The sequence below is a fragment of the Haemaphysalis longicornis genome, unplaced genomic scaffold (genome assembly GCF_048455015.1).
Source record: "Haemaphysalis longicornis isolate Haplotype H1 unplaced genomic scaffold, Haemaphysalis longicornis Haplotype H1 scaffold_1, whole genome shotgun sequence".
Taxonomy (NCBI): Eukaryota; Metazoa; Arthropoda; class Arachnida; order Ixodida; family Ixodidae; genus Haemaphysalis; species Haemaphysalis longicornis.
This window is the reverse complement of record NW_027526203.1, coordinates 366406264-366426076: the sequence shown is the minus strand read 5'-3', so window position 1 is coordinate 366426076 and position 19813 is coordinate 366406264. Positions and strand designations below refer to the sequence as shown.

The 19813-nt window shown below is 45.7% G+C and overlaps 1 protein-coding gene across 7 annotated transcripts in view; it reads left to right on the top strand.

Moving 5' to 3' along the window:
• Oamb (Octopamine receptor in mushroom bodies) overlaps positions 1–19813 on the top strand; it is a 780847-nt gene that overhangs the window by 231894 nt on the left and 529140 nt on the right. For all 7 annotated transcript variants that reach the window (XR_013319497.1, XM_077686278.1, XM_077686280.1 and 4 more), the window contains exon 2: positions 3001–3109. The gene's annotated coding sequence lies outside the window, so the exon portion shown is untranslated. The remainder of the gene's footprint in view (positions 1–3000; positions 3110–19813) is intronic.

The window sequence follows — 19813 nt, the reverse complement described above, 5'->3', positions numbered from 1 at the left end:
CTACAGTGAATAATTATCTATCGCCCTCTCTCTCCCTGTCCGAACTCGTTGGAAAGTCAAGAACAGAAATTACATGAAAGCTGTTCAGAGTGCATGCGTAGAGCTTCCTTTTAAACAATTACAGCTGCCGATTCCAGGCATTCATATAGACTTCGAAAATAACCGGCGGTGTTTCTGATCAGCTATGCAAGCTTACAAAGGGTAGTGGAGAAATATCGGCAGTTCTTTTGCTCTCAAAAGTAATGGGGGGGGGGGGGGGGGTCGTAAAACTTCTCCATTAAACATACTAAAAACAGTTTTTACGGCGACAGTGGTAAATGTAGGTTGCTAGGGCTTTCGCGAGCATGCCTACTGAACAGCGTGCCCGTGTGAAAGCGGGCCAGCGTGACGGGTACTTGGAACGGTCGTCAAGGGTTCAAAACAGTCTACAAAATCTGGAAGGACCACGGGATGGAACACTGCAAAAGAACGCAACGGTACCCAAAATTACTCTCGACGAGAGACTGGGCACTCAAGCTTACTGGCTTCGCGAGTAAACGCAACGGGGTAAGCAATTGATGAAATATCTGTTGGTGAATCACTAATAATTCAGGAGCACCTATTCCCTCTCCCTCGCGAACATAACGCTTGGCGTGATGCGCACTCCTTGCTCCGGCTTTCGAAGACCCCGAAACACGGCGTTTCTCGAACGCCCCTCGCACACCATGTATACCGTGCTTTGTGTTCTAACCATCTCAGTGCTACTTAGACAAAACAGCGCCAAAAAACGTTATGACAGGGAGTAAAGACAAACACTGCGCTGTCGTATCGTTTTTTGGCGCTGTTTTTTCCAAGTAGCATCATGCACCAACTAGCCCGTCTCAGTTCACTTGTTCAGTCCATCTCAGTGGTCACGTTTGCTCGCTTTAGGCAGCTAGAAAAGTCGCGAGAGGCAGAATTGGCTGCCACTCGTTACTTTTCCGTCCATCAACATCGACATTTCGTAGCTGTCATTCCACTCCGCCCTGTTTGGCCGCATACTGGATTCTGCCTTCTCTTCACACTCCATAACTCGTAAAAGTGTTCGCGGGACGCGGCGAGAATCCGGGGGACAGGTGCTTCGGACACACGCAGTGGTGCGAGCGCAGCGCCACCCCATCCAATGACGCCGCCGACTCGGCGCTCTGCTTCGCATCCCCCCATCTACATAAGCTCGGTCGTTTCTGTTCTTCGGTCGCTCTGTGTTTCTCCCTTGAACGACGGAGCAAATCTTTGCCCACCGGCCCCTTCCGCGGCTAATGCAATATTACGCAACGGGGTCGCCCAAGTACCGACAAGGTTCGAATGACTTGGCTGGGGAGGCACAACAGCTGTCCCAGTGCTTTGATTACCGCAGCAAACGGCTGTAATTCCGCAAAGATGTTTTTCTTTTGCAGGAATAACTATCTCAACAACGCACTGTTAACTTTTACTTCACCTAGAATTTCTGAGTTTAGCGTTTCCTACAGCAGAATTTGCAGCTACAGGAAGAATCGACATTCAGTCATGACTGGCATGGCTTCCTTTTACTAAGGCCACATTATCACCACGGACGATAAATTTAAGCTGGAGTTTCCTGACCGAGACCTAACCAATGCCACTAAGACTGCTGCAGTTTAATGCTCTGGATTAATTATTCACGTGGGATTTTTATCTTTGAAACATACATAAGGTTTCTTTACGCTCGTGTTCTTATATTTTGCCGGCTCTAACCACCCGTATGGTAACGATGAACTTGTCCGGGAAGATACCTCATTTAATAGCAATGGTGCCTGCAATCCCGCCGTCGCGCTTAAAAGCACAGTCGCGGAACATGTACGCACCCTATACTGAGCAAATGCGCGGGTCATCTATAGTCATTGTCGAAAATTCCCAAGATATGACCTTCCGCTGTAATTTACAGCTGTATTCTATCCGGGATGCTCTGCTGGAATATAAGCGGCAGATGTGAGTGGGAATATCGTTCGTTTTTTGTGTGCGTACTGATCGGTCGAAACAAGTGATGGTAAATCGCTGCAACGCCTTAAGGGATTTTTAGTGAGCAGACGATAAACACGTCGGCCTGGACGCTTTTCATGAACACTCAAAGCCAAAAAGAAAAATCGAGCAAGAAAACATGAAATTTAACGCAAAAACATCAGATCCCCCCCCCCCCCCACACACACACACACACTTTGCATCATTTTATCGTACTTCTGAGAAAAATAAATAAGTGTGGTGATTGAGGTTCATAGATTTTCATGAACCACTTGAGAAGTTTGTCTCCGCAGTCGGAAATCTTGAAATTTAGGAGCTAAAGATCATATTCGCGTCAATCAAAACGTCCCGTCATAGAAAAAAGAAGTGGACAAAATGCTCCGCAACAACATTTTTGAACCTTCTTGCAGTCCCTGGGCATAACCTGTGGTTCTGGTTAAAAATAAGGACGGGACCTGACGCTTCCGCGTCGATTACAGTCAACTAAACAACGTGACCAAGAAAGACGTATGTCTTCTACCCCGCACCTTCACGAAGATGTTACGGGGAAGAAAGAAGCAAGATGAAGGCTAGTGTATTTGGCGAGAATCTAGCAGCCAGACGGTAGCTCGCGAGTTTCCATCGGGCACCAAGCCTCGTCTTCCTCTTCATTTCCTCCGACATCGCCAGACATGGTGGCCAGTCGCCTTGATTCGCCGTAGGCTATGCAACAGCTGCCTCAGTGCGTAGCCAAGCTGTACAGGCAAATATTCTGGCGCCTATATTTCCTCCCGATATTTTATTTGTTTTTCAGTGCGAAAATTGAAATGTGCGAAGATGGGCAGCATACGCCTGTGGCGCAGACAAAATGCACCTAGAGAAAGAAACATAATCAGTCGTTGAGATAGTTGATGTAGATATAATTGTTTACTTAATGACACGATTCTTGCGTACCTCGGTCGCGCAGGTTAGGTTGATCGCCTGGTTGTGACCTTTTCTTTTTCTCGTTTTGATCTCTATATCCAGGAGCAACCCAGCAGCCTCAAGAGAACCGCCTCCGCTGCTGCCCTCTGACGGCCGTTCACCCTACAGCAGGCTTCGAACGACCGAATAAGTCCCAAGATTTTCTGAGGCGGTGAGCTTTACGTTTTATGCTTCCCCCTTTTAGATAAGCCGATCCTTTCACAGTTGTTGCAGAAAGAAGCTGCGCACGAGTTTATTGCAGTCTTGAACAGCCTGACGGTCGGAAAAGGTCGGCTACCCGGCAGCCCATTCGAGATACTACGCTTTCGAAGCAATAAGGTTATTTGTATGTGTACATTTCGCTGCTTTTGTAAAGCGTCACATTACCGAGCGTGATTTCGAGAATGCATTTATCATAAACTTCGTTAAATGGTGGGTTTTAGGGGGCCACACACTGCTACGCGAATAATTTTTATGACAGTATAACACGAAATAAACTACTAACAATGGTCGTTTCATTTCTCCAAATCTGCCTCTGGTGGTCTTACATGCACTACCAAGCTTTCAATTTTTCATCACATAAATATGTTGAGTTAAAAAAAAATCTCACCGAGGCCGCTTATTTTGGTTGAATTCACGTATCTGCGGCAATTATTCTCTTGAAATTTGCATACTTCCGAGGACTATCCTATTTTGATGAAAGGCAAGTTGCCTGAGTATACGCCGTGTTGCAAGCTTCCGCGTTTCTGAGTCTCGGAATATAGGGCTTTAGTTTACTTTTAGTTCGGCGAAGGAAACGTTTATTCTGTCAGTTTTTTAGTAATCCAAACAAGCCTCCCCTAATTCAAAATAATCCAGTATTGGACGCTGAGAAAGTTTCAGAAAATTACAGGTCGGGATGAGCGAAACAGGCGTGTGGGACCATGTACAAACGTTGGCCATTATTGAGACTGCGGAGATGCTCTTCTACTCACGTGACACCTGAGTACATTGTCCACCTGCGACCCCGCAACATGACCCTGTATTGCAACCAGCCGCCAATCGTAAGAGGCAGATAGACCTCAATTCCCTACTGATGGATGTCTGCGGGAACGTCCATCTGTTGCGCAATTGCGATCGGGACTCGGCCATTTCGGAATGTGTTTTACCGTGCACGCTGCTTTGCGACAGGCCAAATCACACGGAACAGTATATCCGGGAGCACTGAAAAAATGGAAATAGTTGCAGGGTAACAGGCTGCATGTACGGGCTGCTACTTCACTTGCTTTATGTTACATGGGTTGCAGGTTTACCTGAGGCCAACAACCCCCTGTCCCATAATTTGTTGACCTGTGCGACTCTAGAAGGGGACTGCGTTGTAAAGTAAAATATTTATAGCGAAAACTCTACTTCCCTACATCTTTTAAAGTCATTTATCGCGTCGCAAGTGACCTTCAGCCGTAGCCACACAAGCTGCGCGTTTCCTTCTTATTGCTTCGCTCGCTGGGAGCCTCCCTTCTGTCGTACCACGTGACTAGGTCAAGGCAGAGCGACTGCTTTGCCTGCGCTTGACCGCTCAGCGCTGACTGGGCCGCCTGTGCGCGCGCTTCAGCGCAAGAGAACCACGTGACTAGGCGAGGTTTTAACGGCTGCTTCACCGGCGCTTGGTCCCTCAGTCTCGCCATCGAGGGTGCGCTGGCTGGGTTATTTGTGCGTGCCCTTCAGCGCAGGATGAATCCAGTCATCCAGTAGACGTAGCTACAGGGCAGGCTGTGATATCTCAAGCAAATGAAAACGTTTAAAAAACATTGTGTGCATATATAGTCTTTGCTTTTTTATTGTGCTAACTGTAGAATAAGAGGGGTTAAACCTGCGCCCTTTTTCTTCGGGGTTGGGAGGCTGGCAAGAGGTATGCCAAGCGGTATGCGGACCGGGAACGACAGAGACAGCGAAGGACAGCCAAAGCTGAGTATTTACCCGCACGATTCTTTCTCGTTATGTCGAGTTTATAGCCGAGATGACGAACACGCGTAGAAAGATGGTAAAGTGTGGTAGCTTTCCGCGGGAAGTAGGTGCACAGGAGCTTCAGCAAGATGGCGGCGCGGCAGACGAAGGGGCAGGCACCGTCGGACACAAAATAAATCAGACCAAGGGAGCGGTGCGCGATAACTATCGGCGCGACGCCTTCCGGCCGAGCGCCTGCTGTCGAGATAGCTGAGGGCGCATGCGTGTTCCAGTCCAGTCAATGTATGTCAGTTTTCTCGATCTCGTCCGCAGCGCTTCGTTTCTCTTGAATGTGGCATAATACAGTTAATACAGTTCCTTATAGCAATCTATAAAGGTAACAGAGTGCACCTGACATGGGATGGGCAGATATACGCATGGCAGGTCAACACCCATCGGGGAATGAAACAGGGATGCTCTTTGAACCAAATAATGTTTATCCTTTACATAGCAGGGTTATAAAAGAAACTAGAAGAAAGTCAATTAGGGTTCAGTCTAACGCATATGTTGCAAGGCGAAGTGGCGCAGCAGCGTATTCCGGGAATGTTGTACGCAGACAACATTTTTCTTTTAGCTGTTAACCAGGCCGATATGCAACGGCTCATAAATATTAGCGGTTCGGAAGCCACCAACCTCTGGTTAAATTTTAGCGCAGAAATAACGGGAATAATGGTTTTCAATGACACCAGCACTGACGCAGTGTCAATCCAGCATGGCGAGTTACCCAGAGTCAAAGAATATAAATATTTCGGAGTGTGGATAAACGAACAAATGCGAACACAATCTGTTGCACGTGCTTGGTTGATTAGGCTTGTAGAATGCGAGGCAAAAGTGCGTATGACAAACGACAGTAACGAGCGCTCGTCGAGCTTCGCAATGTCAAAATTGAGGTTGCCGGCGACATATCCACTGGTGTGCCTCGTTTTTGCCTCACACATGCAAAGTGTTTTCGCATGGTTTTCAATGTCTCCTGAAATGTCCCAGGGCTGATGTAGACTTGAAAATTATCATTCTTTCACTGGTCTTTACGCCACATGCATCAGCAGATCCGGTGGCGTTGGTCCCTGGCTCTGGCGTTTGGGACAGGAGCTTGTAACCTTTCAGTTTAAGATTTTCTATTCATTGATGCACTGCCGGATCTTTTGTCACGCTTCTTTGCAGTTGCAATGCCAGTGCATCCCGCGGATGCCTTCTTCCGACCAGGTTTCGGAGCATAGGAGGAGTACATCTTTTATGATGAAATCTTGTGTAACATCGAGGGGATGTAAGCCGAGAGACCTCACATTGAGAGAAGCAAGTGCAAACGTATGCGGCTCAAGTGTAGTTTTGCGTCATTGCGTGAGCGTTGGAAGACAGTGCTTTCTAGTCACCTAAATTTTCTGCTTTCTTTTTTTTTTTTTTTTTTTGCTGTGGTAGATATTGCCGTCATTCTTTGCACAGGCGATGTAGAGGTTGTCTAGGTCCATGCATGATCTCAGGGCTACATAAACCAACTTTCGGAAGTGTTGCCTGTCGCACTCGTGGACGCCTGAGCTTTTGCGCTTGTGCACAGTCACTGCACTTAACTGTTTGCGCTTGCAACTCAATCCCCTCTCGTTGTCCGCGGTACGTATTACTGCGCGAAACTCTATGGACAGCAGGTATGTAGCAATCTTCGCGCCTCGCCTCTCTGCATCACTCACAAGGCTTCAGGCTTTGATCTGTGTTACCCGAACTGTATGGCAAGCGTCAGCCTTTTACCTTATAGACGCGGCGCCTGCGATCTATTGCCTACGTCATACTAAACCTCCTTCAACGCACCCACTGCACCATTCAGGAAGCCATCCTTCACATCAATACTGAAGGTAGGCATTGGGTTTACCCCTGGCAAGCATGATGTTGTGCGGCAAATTTCCCATTTCAGTATGTGGCTGTTTCGCTACTTTATACATTTCGTCCTCTGCCCGTCGGCGCTCCTCGTCGTTTCGCCGCGCTTGTTGGTCGTGCCCGCCTTCTCTGTGCGGATACCCTTCACCCTGCCGTGCTTGGCGCCTTTGCTGAGCCCCTTGGGAACTAAGTTCATCAATTTTGGCAACACTCTGCTACTGTTTGTATTGCCATTTCTTTTCTCTTTGCCGCTCCTCGCATTCGCGCTGTTCCTTGGGAGTCCTAACTTTACATGGCCTTTCTTTCTTTCTTTCTTTCTTTCTTTCTTTCTTTCTTTCTTTCTTTCTTTCTTTCTTTCCTTTCTTTCTTTCTTTCTTTCTTTCCTTCCTTTCTACATTCTTTTTGTCCTTTCTTTCTTTCTTTCTTTCTTTCTTTCTTTCTTTCTTTCTTTCTTTCTTTCTCTCTTTCTTTCTTTCTTTCTTTCTTGCTTTCTTTCTTTCTTTCTTCCTTCCTTCCAGTGGGGGGTATGTGCTATGGCCACTGTTAGCTAGGCCTAACTTTTCGTACGCATAACGTGGAGCTTACAAGGTCGTGCCAAGCAGAGTCAAAATATTTGTGCGTCAAGCTGCTGGTACCTGTTAACGCCGTTAAACCGTAAAGGGTGACGTTAGGTCTATCGTCATAGCGTTGGAAATACACCACTGCGGGTATGGGCTGCTCTCTGAGTACGTGACGCTGTCCGAGTTTTGGAATAAGGACAACAGGAAAAAAAAAAACGACCAACTAGAGACTAACAGCTACCCTGCACTGACTCCTCTAATTCCTGACGAAATTATCGGCACGACTAACACCCAGTCCGCAGAGATGGAATGTAATGTAGTTCGTTGAATAGACCCCACTTACCGCGTTAAGGTGAAAGGCCCATTTCCCGCAACTGCTAATTAGGCTACGCGTTTCACAAACATGTTCACGTAATCTGGCAACGAGCGCCCCGTGATAAGCTGGCGTATACATTGTATACATTAGGGCTGAAAGCAATCCGTTCGTAATTTCGCGGCTTACCGATAAGAGAGTGCGCGAATAAGAGCTGGTCGTCTCTAAAGCTGTAGCAAGCTTCCCAGGAGTTTGTGGCGCGCTCCTTCTGCGATGGTCACGAAGGCAACGAGTCATCTGAAAGACTAAAAACCTTCGTTCCTAAGGACATCTGCAAAGAGAACAGTGTAACTAGTAACGCAATCGCGTGCGCTAGAGCGTATTATAGTGGGGAGAATTAAATATATGAGTGCATTTAACCTCACCTTATTTTCACGCCTGTGAGCAAAACATAGGCGTTCATGAGGGACGTACCGGCGCGGAATTTGGGAGTACCGAATTTGCATAAGGTGGCTTAAAGACGTTGCCCGCTGTGCAAACGTAGGTAAGATATTTGTATTATGATGTGCTACCTAAGCACTGTTTCAAACTTGTTTAAATTCGTCTCGAAATTTAAGCTCCTTGCGCCAAAAACACCCTACTCTTTTTCTTTTTGCGTGCTTCGTAAGAGCCAAGCTAGAGGGGTGCGTAGTATAAACTATGGTTAACCAGATCAACTGCGGTTGCGCAAACCCAAACTGGCGCATGAAAAAAAAAACATTTATAAGGGGGTAGAACTAATTTCCCATAAGAAAAGTTTACACCTCTAGTAGATTGTTAACCTAGTAGATTAATAATCGTTAATGCCAGTGCTGCATGACGCGGAAGATTAACCGAATTTATTTATTCATTTAATTATTTAAGTACCGTAAATACCCCGAAGGACATTACATAGGGGGGTATCAGAAAATGGAAAAAAAGCTCTACGTATATATAGGACCACATACAAAGAAAACCATGGCTAGAAATTATACATATAAGGGCAATATTACAATTTCTAGATTCGTAATTCGCCATCTGAATTACCAAGGGGGACAAAGTACACTTAAACAAGCCAACCACAGAACATTTACCCTTGGTTCTAAAATTGATAAAGTCAGGTTTCATTTATTCCCATAAGGAACTCATTTTGACGAAATGATATTAGCGCTGATTCTAAAGACGGTAAGTTGCAGAGAGCACTAACCACCCGCATTTGTCTGCAAAAATAGTCTGCCATTGCTGTTACTGGCGTAAATATTGGGGTCGATTTTATTTTATTTTCCCTCGCGGTATTTTTAAAGCAGTACACTCTAAGTCCCCGTAGGGCGTCTTCCACCCAATGCTCCAGAATGACTAATCGAGGTCGATTAGTTGGCAAGTTTACCTAATGCCGTGGCCGCACATTCAATTTTAACGACAATGACATTTTATTTATTTATTTATTTATTTAATTATTTATTTATTTATTTATTTATTTATTTATTTATTTGTTTATTTATTTATTTATTTATTTATTTATTTATTTATTTATTTATTTATTTATTTATTTATTTATTTATTTATTTCTGCTGCGAAGAGTATATTGCTTTTCGTGTGCTGCATTTTGAAAATACGCATGAGACAGAGAATACTAGGGAATGTGGGAAAAAAGAACTACCGTTGATATACAATATGGAACAATGCAGTAAACTATGTACATATAATTTCATGCTTAAAATGTATAACACTCCTACAATAAACCTTAACAGAAGATCCAGCCTACATGGTTCACAACTTGAAGTGCTCACAGATTAATGAAAAGCAGGAAATTCGAAGAAAAAGTACGCTGAGGAGCAGGAAATAAGTTTCCTTATTCTAGGTCACGTGTTGTGTTCCAAGTAATGGCATTCGTTTCTTGTATGAAGGTCAACAAAGTATCAGTGGACTTCCAAGCACTTCTTAACAGTTGGGAATATAAAAGCAATAAGGTTTAATCGAGTGCCGCTGGGAGTCCCTTCGATTTATGCGCTGCGATAATGTTTTTGAGTTTTATTGTACGATTAAATTGGTGGGGGCTATCTATTTCTTAGAGTTCCTAAGTTAGCATGTTGGCTGTAGACCGGAATCGCTTGTATAGCATTGCTGAGAATTCTACTGTCGGCCTCGCTCTCTGGTGGCGCCGCTAGATGACGTCAGGGAGACACGTGCCTACTGATGTGCCGTTGCCGCCGGACGCCGATAGGCAACTTCAGCCACACCCTCCGCTTTCAACGCGACTCTGCGCATATCCTTATCCTTGCGTTGCCTACTAGTGCGGTCCTTCTGTTTTATCGATGTGAACCATTAAATTTTATGAGCGTTTGGTGGGTTTACGAGCCGTTTCGATGCCACAGGAGCTAACGATGGAGACGCCGACAAGGACGAACGTGTGTTTGAGGTTTTGACGCTGGTTCGACATCCCCATGGTGCCTGCTGTACAGCTTTCCCTTCCTGCGCGCGTTTGCGGCCTGCGTGTAGTTCCATGAAACGTCACTTGGAAGCTCAAATTTGGATATCGGTAGTGTGTGGCACAGATGTTTTAATCTGTCCTCCTCATTAGATGCGATTTTTTATACGAGCAAGTTTTTTTGTTTACAAGGCTGGTTGACAAATGCTACATTCATTTTAATGTCTATCTATTTGAAAGCGATCTATTTTTTCTTGCTTTGCCGAGCCAATATATATGAACGTATTAGTCAAAGAACAAGCTTTTGAAGAGGGCATCTATGTGCGGGAATTAAAAAAAAAAATAAGCCCCCACGTAATTTGTTGCGATGGCTAATGTCTCTCATTGGTAATTACGGCTTGTAGTGCTCCTTTTTTTCTTCGCTACGACGGCTTTCCCCGCAGCCCCTGAACCGAATTTTTTTTGTTTCCTATTCGCGCCGAATGTGGGGTTCCTCGTTTCTTCCTTTCTGTCTGAGGTAGTTGGGATTTACATGGCTTCCAGGAAGAAGAAGCCAAAATAATGCGTGTGCTGCAATCGGCCCGCATGCTTCAGCAATTATGAGAGCAGCGTTGCACGGTGGGTATTTATATTTAGGCTTGGCTCAAAAATGTGCCTGAAACCATTCCAAAAAAGCTGCATACCACACCCCAGAGTGCATCTGAGCGACAATTATTTATAAGCGAAGCTATAAACAACAAGTTAAGGGGCTCCTAATGCTAACAGGTAGTTAAGGGAGCTGGCAGTATTGTATTCTATTGTAAATGTCCACTCCATACGGCAGGTTTTGAGGTCGCAGCTAGAGCAGATTAAGTAGCCGGCAAAGCGAACACCCATGTCATAAAATGGCCGCTATATTTTGTTGTTGTATTTAGGCAAGAGCCTTCATTGGCCCATTGAACAAAAAAGTCAGCGTGCGGCGGCTGTAACAGAGACGGTTCCGTCGGAAGCTATCCATGCACGAGGCATTCAACACCACGAGCTCAAACTAAGCCGCAGCGAGAAGTGGGCACCCACGCCAGTACACCGCAGATGGAAGGAGCGGAAGAACGCAGCCCAACGAGCGAATAGACAAGCACATAAGTATATTCACCGTTGTTGTCAACTCTCCCATTACGCGGTGGCAGGACGAGCAGTAGGGTGATACGTAGGGTGTAGATCGAGGCCATGCGAAAGCGGGCGGCAAGATTACAAAGCCCTTCGATGGTGCGGTACGGAAACAAGGGGTCTGGGGAGTTCAACTGGACATTCATGATTCCGCATTCACAACCTATACGCAGTGCTTAGATGTGCAGGGACGTTTGGTTTGCCTTTCGTTTTAGTGGCGCGGCTGAAAGCTTACATGAAAATTAACAAACTCTCGAACCGGGCACAAAAACTTGACCTAGCTGGTTTGAAACATAGACCCATACAGAGCACATTCGTATTTTTCCCGCTGAATCTCCGCTACGCTTAAAGTCTTTACCAAGCCTAATTTTTTTCCCTTTTGCTCTTGTTACGCTATTTTCCCAATGACACATGCCCGCGCGGGCTGAGAGGCCCATAATTCAGGATTTTAAGTTGACAAAATGCCAGTATAATAAAATTATACACAGTAGAAGAAAACGTATAGAATAAAGACAACAAAAAAGCCTAAATTCTTGCTGTAATGAAGGAAGAAAAAGTCAGAAGAATCGAATCTTAAGGGACGGATTTCTGTGACAGCTACAAAAGTATTGTTGTTTCTTGACAGAATGCCGTACGTCTGTTTAAGGGTATGGTCGTTCCTCTCATTCGGAAATATTCGGGAGTGATGCATTTTGGCATGGATCAGTACGTCCCTAGGACGAAGCAGTGCCATAGCCAAATTATTATAATTATTCAGAGCATCTTCGCGGTCTTTACTGTGAGGATCATTCACCCATGTTTTCAACGGGGAGGCATATATTTTCAAGCTTAACGCGCGGTTAAAATCTAGGGAGAGAAAGCCCTAACTTGATTTTGCGCCAGAAATCACATTACGACCACATACAAGGAAAAGCGGAGAAAATATATGGCAAAAAAAGCACGAAAAATACAGGTAGGAGTACAGTTGCCTGGTTTCTGTAAGATCAGGCATCAACAACTAGAACAAAGTGTCATGTAGATGGGCACACTCTAAGGCGATCCCATCGTTCAGATTTGACGCAATGCTCTCTTGTGACCAATCCAAGCTAATTCGGTGAATGACAGCAATGCGCATACCATTTGACTAAAAAATGTTATCGGCGTTAGGGCAGTACCGCACAATGCAGAACGTCGTGCTGGTATTGCGCGATGCCACAATGCAGAGCGAACTTTTGAGTCATATCGTATGCTCGACATCGTCATTCGGCAAGATTTTATTCTGGGCAACCTGAACCACGGCATTGCCTTAGAGTGGAGCTCCGAACGAAGGAATTACAGGCATCCACCAGCTAAATCCAAGCCGGGGAATTTGGACATCAAATCAAAATGAAGCAACTAAGAGGCTTGTTGCTACATTGGAAAAATGTGCGGTAAAATGAAACAACGACCAGACGAAGCAGCACACACACGCTGGCCATTGTCTCTGTGAGCTCCTTCGTCTTCATTTTGTCTCGTCTTAGGGCTGCTTTTCATCCTCATCATCCCTGCCAAAATTCAAAGTAGGCCACAGCAGTACTACAAGACGCGTTGGATAGTCCCACATTCTCCACAAAGTGCACTAAAACCGCAGGAGGCGAGCTTTGTGGGGACCTTACACACCAAAATCAGGTGGGCTTCCCCATAAAGCTCCAGAACTACAAATCAGCGTTACCAAATGGGAGAATTTCGGTGATTGGTGGGGCAGGAGTAGCATGCGATTACCGTAAAGTTCCAAAAGAACGCCCACCCAAATTTTAGAGATGTCAAGTGAAAAATGCCGGGTGTGTGAACTTTCGGGTCAGGTGCGACAAATTTCAAAAAAGTGGCCGCACCGCCAACCAAAACTGTGAGGATATAAAGTAAAAACTACAAGGTGGGCGAACTTCCAAATGAAGTGCTTAAGGGACAAATAAGGGACCCCATCCATGCATGAATAGATGATTATTTTGTTCACTAATCGTCGCTAAAGGCATCAAACGATGCGTCGCTGTCATTGTCGAACACGAGCTGCATCGCTTCGCCCGCCATGCTGTCCCGAGCTTGGAGACCCCTCGCCGGTTCCGTGCTCGTAGAGGCCAGGCGTTGGTTGAACTCGTCGTCCGCCAGACTGGACACGTTGTGCCTCTTTGGTTCGAAATCAAGACAGAGGCGTTGTTCGCTGCCGAAGGACACCTTCGCAGAGGGAGCTCCCCGGGCTTTCGAAGGCGTCGAAGCTAGCACGATTTTAAGGGATGGGCGACATTTCTGGTGTTTCAGTGAATTGAATATTTCACTTTTAAAGGAGGGGGGTGGTGTTTCGGGGGAGGGCGTTCTCTCGGAACTTTACGGTAGGTTAAAAAATTGAATCTGTGCAGAGACAACACCGCAAATAAACTCCTTGCGCTGTTGCCCCTGCGCGGATTACATTTTTTACTTTAATTACATTCTGGGACTCGTCATTCTCCAAATTCGCACATTTTGGGATGCTGATTTGACTGTCTGGAGCTTAATGGGGGAGCTCACTTGCTGCTTTTCTTTATAATGTAGGCCCCATTGCTGTATATCAAACCGTAGAGTAACAACCAAGGGGTCGTCAATGGATTAGCGTGCCAAATGATTTGCCTCCTCATAAAAACGAACCTTTATGCCTGCTTGAAGTGTATTTCCCGTAAGCAAGTGCAGAATCATAAGAGAGGAGAAAGTTCGAAGAACCATGGCGTCTGGAGTGGAGGTATTTGAATGGAGAGATAAAGGCTCCAAACAACCGCAACTCACGAAGCACCGAGTGGTAACTTTTCAGGTCCAGCACAATTGCAGGAAACTTTGCGTGAGGAAAGACCTAGGTGCAGTCAGGCAAACAAAGAGAAAAAGTGATCACTGGAAGAGTAAAAATTTCCATTCCAGCCCCCCTCACCCCCTACACGTTGCAATGTATCCGTATCACAGCCATGAGAGGCGGCACACCAAACAAAATGCTCGTTCCTTCGCATACCTTAGTATGTTCGCAGGAAGCCCTCGACTTCTTCGGAAAAATTTGCTTAAAGAGATAGACGACCGATTTTTGTTGACTATATCTTCTCTAGCTCATACAAAAGCCAGGGGTAACCATAAGCAATTAATAAAACTCCCACCTCCCCTCGCGGGAACCCCTGTGTAGATGCGACGCATAGGGGGTTCACGTTGCAGTGTTGGACAGCGGAGGAACGGCGCTGGAACGATGGAGCGGAGCGGCGCAGGCACCGCGTTTTATAGCGCGCATAACGGTGAGGGGACGCGCCGGCGCCAGTGCGTCTGCCGCGGCTATGACGCAACACAATCCAACACAATCCACTTTAATCCAATCCAATCCAAATCCAATCCAGGCCAAGCCAAGCCAAGCCAAGTTAATCCAATCGAATCCAATCCAATGCCCCTCGCGAGAGAGTGTTCGCTATCGGAGAGGAGAGGGGGTGAGCGGCGGAGAGCGCAGCTCGCGCGGCGAGGAGAATGGGGGAGGGGCGGACGCCGGCAACGACGCCGGATGCAGGGACAAGGCGAGTGAATGAGATGCAGCCGCATCTAAAACAAATTGGGGGAAATAATTTCAATTTGGCCCTAAACTTTCCGTAATCTGAAAGGTGGTGGTTCGTAGTGTAGAGACGTTGCACTACATTACGTGTACTGGTCACGTGACCTGTAAACCTTGGAGCTTCTGAAACTGCTGAAACGTTTATTAACTTATTGAAAACCTTCTAAAACGAGTATTTGTAGAAGTTTAAATTGTACGTGTATTTTTTTTTTTAATTCTTTGAAAAATTTCAGAGGGCGCTGCCTTCGCTTGTTGTTTGGGTGGGTGGCCTGTATCCGCACTCCTAGGGCGAATAATTTCTAAAATTGTCCGCATTCTTATTGCGGGTAACTTTTAAAGGGAGGGACAATGGATGTTCGCGCACTGCATGTCGCCTAGCTCATATGAAAGCCAGTTATGTATAGTGGGGAATACCTAAATAAAGAGGCGAAGACAATTTTAATTTTGCAGTAAAATTTGTGAAATCTCATAGGTGGCGCCACGTGGTGTGTAAACGTGACACTACGTTACGTGCCCAAACAATTCCGTCGATTTCAACGCGGGATTGAAAAGACGCATAAAGGAATATGAAAGGTTGCACATTGTTGTTGTTTTAGCCGGGGACAAGTTTCTAAATCCTTCTTTCAGTCTCACATGCAGTCAAAAGTATATTGCCGCACGGCTCACTGTCATGGTTTCCAGCATTTCTTTTGGCGGGGCACGTATGGCTGGAAGACCAAAAAATACCGATTTCAAAATTTTTAGTGCGCTATCAGCAAAACCATTGCGTTTAAGTGATGCCCTTTCATTTGGGATGCAAAAAATATACTCGACAAAAATCGGTTGGTTGTCCCTTTAAGAATACGAAACCCAATACAGGTAAACCTTGATATAATGAAGTTCACAAAAATTCCCAATTTTGTGTTGCATGCAGTTTTTCGTTACATGTGGGTTTCGAGTTAAGGCCCGCGTCAATGAAGCAGAAACCAAACCAAGAGGTTATACATAAGTGATGTTGAACACACCCTTAAATGGTTTATTTCACAGCTAAAACTTCGTGATTTGCGTCTGCTGGTTTCCCACGACCTTAGTCACTACTCGGCACTCCAAAGAAGCATGGTCACTTACCCCCGTATGCACAAGCGTAGATTAAGTATCCCTTTTGCCTTTTGGCACTTTTCGGTGCCTTAATGTAACCTGTTTCAAGGGCCAAACTTATGCTGAAAAGGGGCCTTTTTCTGAACTTGATGTTTTTTGCTCCCCTCGAAATTGTTGAGAGTGTACTAGTTGGGATACTGCAGCGGGCGGCGACTTTCTTCCTTCTCGACGGCGGAGGCGGCCTTTAAAATTGCCAGCTTTCTTGAAAAGGCAATTCTTTTCGGTTTCTGGCGGCATGAATCACCACCGGCGAACCGACACCACAGATGGCAGTGGAGACGCGCAACTACACGATGACAGGCAGGCCTAGCCCATAACCCACATCGCACTCACACGTGGTGGAAACGGACGGCTGTTTGCGGTGCGGGTGAAGTTCGCTAAATTAGTGAATTTAACCAGCCGATCTTTAAGAAAAAGTGCAAAAAACAATGGCTCATCAGAGTAGCAAATTCGTTACATCAAGTTTAACCATCGCAGCGCCTTCGTTACACAGAGGTCCCAAATACATGGCTTTCAATGGGGCTGGAAATGGGGAATCAAAGAACTTCGTTAAATCCAGGAATTCGTTGCATAGAAGTTCGTTACATCCAGGTTTAGCTGTACAGTTAAACATGGATATAACGAAGTTGGCAAAAATTCTAAATTTCTCGTTACATTCCGGTTTTCGTTACACGCAGGTTTCGAGTTAAGGGTCATATGTGAATGAAGCAGAAGCGAAACAAAAATCAGTGACGGTGAAACCAAAATCAGTGAAGGATTTATTTCACAGTAAAAAACTGCTCGATTTCCGCCTGCTGCGTGCGTACCAGCTTAGTCACTACACGACATTCCAAAGAAACAAGGTCACATATTCCCATATTCACAAACATAACTTAAGTATAACATTTTCCTTTTCACTTTTCGGTGCCTTAAGCGTTTCAAGGACCAAACCTGTGATGAAAGGGCGCTTTTTTGCGAACTTGGTGCTCTTTTCCGCACTCAAAATTGTTGAAGGGGTGCTATCTGGGGTACTGTACCGTGAGGAGATGGAATTTGAAATAGCGAGCTTATTTTGAAAATGCATAACTTTTCGTTATCACCGACGAACCGAAACCACAGACAGCAGTGGATTCGCGCGACTACACACCGACAAACAGGCCTAGCTAGCACCTAACAAGCCCCGCACTCACACGTGAAGACACACGGCAGTTTGAGGTGCGGGCGGAATTCGCTAAATTAGTAGATTTCTCCAACCGATTCTTGATAAAAACTTCACAAAACAACAATGACTTGTCAGCGAGTGAATTCGTTACATCGCGGTTAACCGTCGCAACGCAATGGTGACATCGAGGTCGCGAACACATCGGCTTCAATGGTGCTGGCAATGGGGAATTGAAAGACTTCGTTAAATCCAGGAATTCGTTACATAGAGGTTTGTTTCATCCAGGTTTAACTGTAGTGCATCATAAGGAAAGACGAAATAGGATATTGAGCGAAGCAAGCTATTCGTGAGCAAAAACACACGGAGAAACAAGGCGGGCTGCAGAAACTTAAAGGACGACAAAGGCCTGTTCGAGAAATATTCGAATACGTTTTAAAAGCGTCTTCATCGTCAATAGCAGAAACCGGGAATCCGGAATGAAAAGACGGGGATCGCGCTTGAAATATAATGTTCTCTGCGACATATCTCGCAAGGCCAAGCCCCAAGCGTAAGGCATTGCCCCTCCCGAACGGCAGAAGAACGGAAGTCGTCTGTATGCTTTTGGCAGCGAAAATACGACACAAGGAAATTCCTATGGGCATTGCACCCGCAGCGAAAGAAATGTAGTGTCTCTCTTCTCGCTCCAAACTTGAGGTTGCTGGTTCTATGCGATGGCGCAAGCTCGCTTTCACCTCGGCTGTCATTGTGTCTTACACGAGGACGCGAATTTTGCGGGTGTTCGTAGGTGGACTCAGATTCTCTGTGTCGTAAAACCTCATCTCTAGCCGTTTGGCCTAAGCTCCAGAGCTCCAGCTAATACCTGACATTTGCGTATTCTATCGACGTGATACAAACCCACAGAGACGCACATATTCATAGTGGGGTGTTGGAGAGTCCTTTATACGCAGATATGTATGCTGGTGAAGCACGCGGTGCTCCGGACGCTGCTGGGCGTGCATCAAGCAATCAATGAATCAACGAATCAATACTTGCAGCCCAAGCACTAGGAGAGTCAACCACAAGAAATCTGTGCCAGTACTCTTTCAATTCCGTGTACATACTCTGAATCGTAGTAAAGCAGTACACCCGCACAAGTATACACATTCCCGCAGAGGTGTACTATTGGACAACGCTAAACAGGAATGTATGCCGCTCTGGCACATTTTCGGTTTACACAGCCAAAGCGTCTAAGCAAATCCCAAGTCTGTGCTGTTATAGGTCACGCTGCCTTCCTTGGAATGGAGGCAGTGAATTATTACCCATGTTCATTGTGTTGATGCAGATCCACAGAACCCTCGTGCTCAGGTGTGCGAGTAGCCTCAGAAGGAGCAGCCTGTATAAGGTGTAGATCATTAAAGTGAGCAGTGTTTGCCAGCTTTAAAGTGACTACTTGCCTGGTCGAAAAGTTTTGATCACGGCTTGTAAGTGCCAGACGTCTTAAATTGCACGTTAACTTTGGTTGCGCCTTCTGTTATTGCTAACTGTTTCCGTTTGCCCCGAAATGCGAATTTCACGTTTTTTGTATGTTAAATCAAAAACAGTACTTTGCTTGCTTTATTGCGTCAAAATACGACATAACATTGACAGCCAAAGCATAATTAAGAGGCTGTGGTTGGAGCAACGCCAAAAAAATCAAAACGCGGCATGTAAAAGCCGCGATTAAGCATGGAAGTGAATCGAGTGCGCCTAGAGCATTGTTACACAGTGCGGGCGTGAAAAATATTCTCAGGGAGGAAATATTTAATTAAACGCGAGGGCTCAGCCTGTCGGTGAATCATACGGAGTCTGCAAACCAAATGACAGAATAAGGTATCACGGAACGCTTTTGTCGGGAGCTACTGTGGCAAAATGAAACAAAATAGAGTTGAGATAAAAGTTATTTTGAAGTGTGTGGCGCAACACATAAACAAACACTGTAATTCAAGAAACAAACATCTACTATCGCTCTGTCTGGGGAACGCGAAGCGTTCCAAAATCAAGTCAAACGCCAAATGAACCAGACCGGAAGCGAGCGGAGCGGTGTATGGAGCAATCGGATAGACGCCGGCTTGATAACGCGAAGTACCCAGGCTCTACTCCGATCACGGGAAGAGTTTTAATATTTATTCACTACAGCCACGATCATCATCATCACCAGAGGAAGTTGGCTTTGCTGCAGTGCGTTTTTGGTGGGCTACAGACTACATAAGAGAGAGGCCGAAACTTTCGCTTTAAAAAAACAGCGGCACATCACACGTGGCTTTCTTTCGAGTATACAATTTGTGTGCAAGTGAAAAAGCCCTTACCTCCGGCCAGGCTTTGCTTCAAATATCGCCGTAGAAAAACCTAAAAAAAAAAAACATTTTTTTTGCTGGTAAGATTTACGTTTGTTTCCGCTGATAAGAATTACGAACCGCAGCTTGGTTGATGATGGTGAGGTGATAGGGATCAGACATTAATGACGCCTCTCGTTAGTGCCATGCGTCTAGCGCAAACGGCAGTCCAGAGAGAACCGCATTCTTCTGCTTTCTTTATTAACTGGCACAAACAAGCCTCCGCAACCAGAATCGATAGAACAAAGATAACCAACTTGAATAAAAGGAAATAATGTATCCAACTGCGTGAAGGAACGGGTGAGTGACAACGTTAATATCGAAGAAACACGAGACACTGCCACATTATGAAGCGAGTGAAGCCCCCT